Source organism: Schistocerca americana, chromosome 4 (assembly GCF_021461395.2).
Source record: "Schistocerca americana isolate TAMUIC-IGC-003095 chromosome 4, iqSchAmer2.1, whole genome shotgun sequence".
NCBI classification, from domain to species: Eukaryota; Metazoa; Arthropoda; class Insecta; order Orthoptera; family Acrididae; genus Schistocerca; species Schistocerca americana.
In genome coordinates, this window is record NC_060122.1 from 618,890,783 (window position 1) to 618,892,378 (window position 1,596).

The 1,596-nt window shown below is 46.6% G+C and overlaps 1 non-coding gene across 1 annotated transcript; it reads left to right on the top strand.

Annotated features, from left to right (window-relative positions):
• Window positions 1-920: 920 nt before the first annotated feature.
• On the top strand, window positions 921-994 carry Trnat-ugu. Its single transcript has one exon. It is a non-coding gene; the product is annotated as a tRNA-Thr (tRNA).
• The last annotated feature ends 602 nt before the right edge of the window (window positions 995-1,596 follow it).

A 1,596-nucleotide genomic window follows, 5' to 3' on the forward strand; every position in this document is an offset into this window, starting at 1 on the left:
CTCATCACTGAAGACAATTCCACTCCAGTCAGTGAGATTCCAGGCCAAGACGTGTCTGGAGACGCCGTGGACAGTGATGGGACACCAACCTGACTGTCGCCCGCCATAAGGCCTGACAACTGGGAGTGATGGTCTCGGGTGCCACTTCTTTTCGTACAGTGCAAATCTGGAAATTTGTGGTAAGTTCTATGGGACCAAACCACTGAGGTCATCGGTCCCTGGGCTTACACACTACTCAATCTAACTCAAACTAACTTACGATAAGGACAACACACACACTGACACACATGCCCAAGGGAACGCTCGAACCTCCCATTGGCCAAGCCACGGGAACCATGGCAAGGCGCCCTAAACCGCACAGCTACCCCGAGCGGCTCATACAGTGACCCCTTGGTTGTCACTCGCGGCACCCTTACATCGGAAAAATGCTTCATCTCGTTCCGCTGCCCTTCATAGCAAGCTATCCTGGGATTACATTTCAGCAAGATAATGCTCGCTCGCACACGGCGAGCGTTTACAGGCGGATCACTCCCCAATTGAGAATGTTTGGAGCATTATGAGCAGGACCCTCCAAGAGTTTCGGGATTTTGACGGCAGTTGTGTAGTTAAATGATGACTAACTGAAAACCTCAGCTGCCGACAGGTGTCGTTGATATACGGTCATCAACAGTAACTGTTCTTTCGAGAACAAGTTACTGTCTTCGTATACAGTTAAAGGCTACCCAGCCATTGACCTTCGTCTGTGCGAATGCGCACAGGTTGCCCAAACTCTTACGGGAATCGCCAAAGAGTGCGCGAGTAATGAGTGGTTGGGCAAATGTCTATAAGGTACAATACATATATAGAATTGTGGACAGTTGGAAATGTTTCACTGGAAGCGTGCAAGGGATAAGCCCCTGCAGTCGCGCTTTTTGTCTGTGTCCTCGGTGGCTCAGATGGATAGAGCGTCTGCCATGTAAGCAGGAGATCCCGGGTTCGAGTCCCGGACGGGGCACACATTTTCAACTGTCCACATCGAGGTATATCAACAACACCTGTCGGCAGCAGAGGTTTTCAGTTAGTCATCATTTATTCCAGGGAAAAGCAGCACGGTCATCAACAGTAACTGTTCTTTCGAGAACAAGTTACTATCTTCGTATATATAGTTGTGCAGTTGTCATGATATCCCTCAGGAGGACATCCAACAACTATATCAATCAATGTCAACTCGAATAACTGCTTGCATAAGGGCCAGAGGTGGACCAAGACGTTACTGACTTGCTCAGTTTGTGAAGCTCTTCCTCTTTTTCTGATATTGTTAGTCATCCATTTGTCTCTAAATGCACATCAATCTAGCGATGTCCATCCCATCCGGATAATTCGTTGGTGGTGCGTCGTTCTTTCTTCTCTTTTTTGTGTACATATATCATTAAACTGCTAATACAGTTCATGGCTCACAGTCCGAGTTCCAGGGACAACAAATATTTCATGTAAATATTGACCCAATTTCAGCATTAAGAATACTACATAATCCACTTATTAAGAGCTATAATCTTATGTTACAGGTTTAAACCATCAAGACAAGTGTTACAGCTGGAAACTGTGCATTGTGAGGCA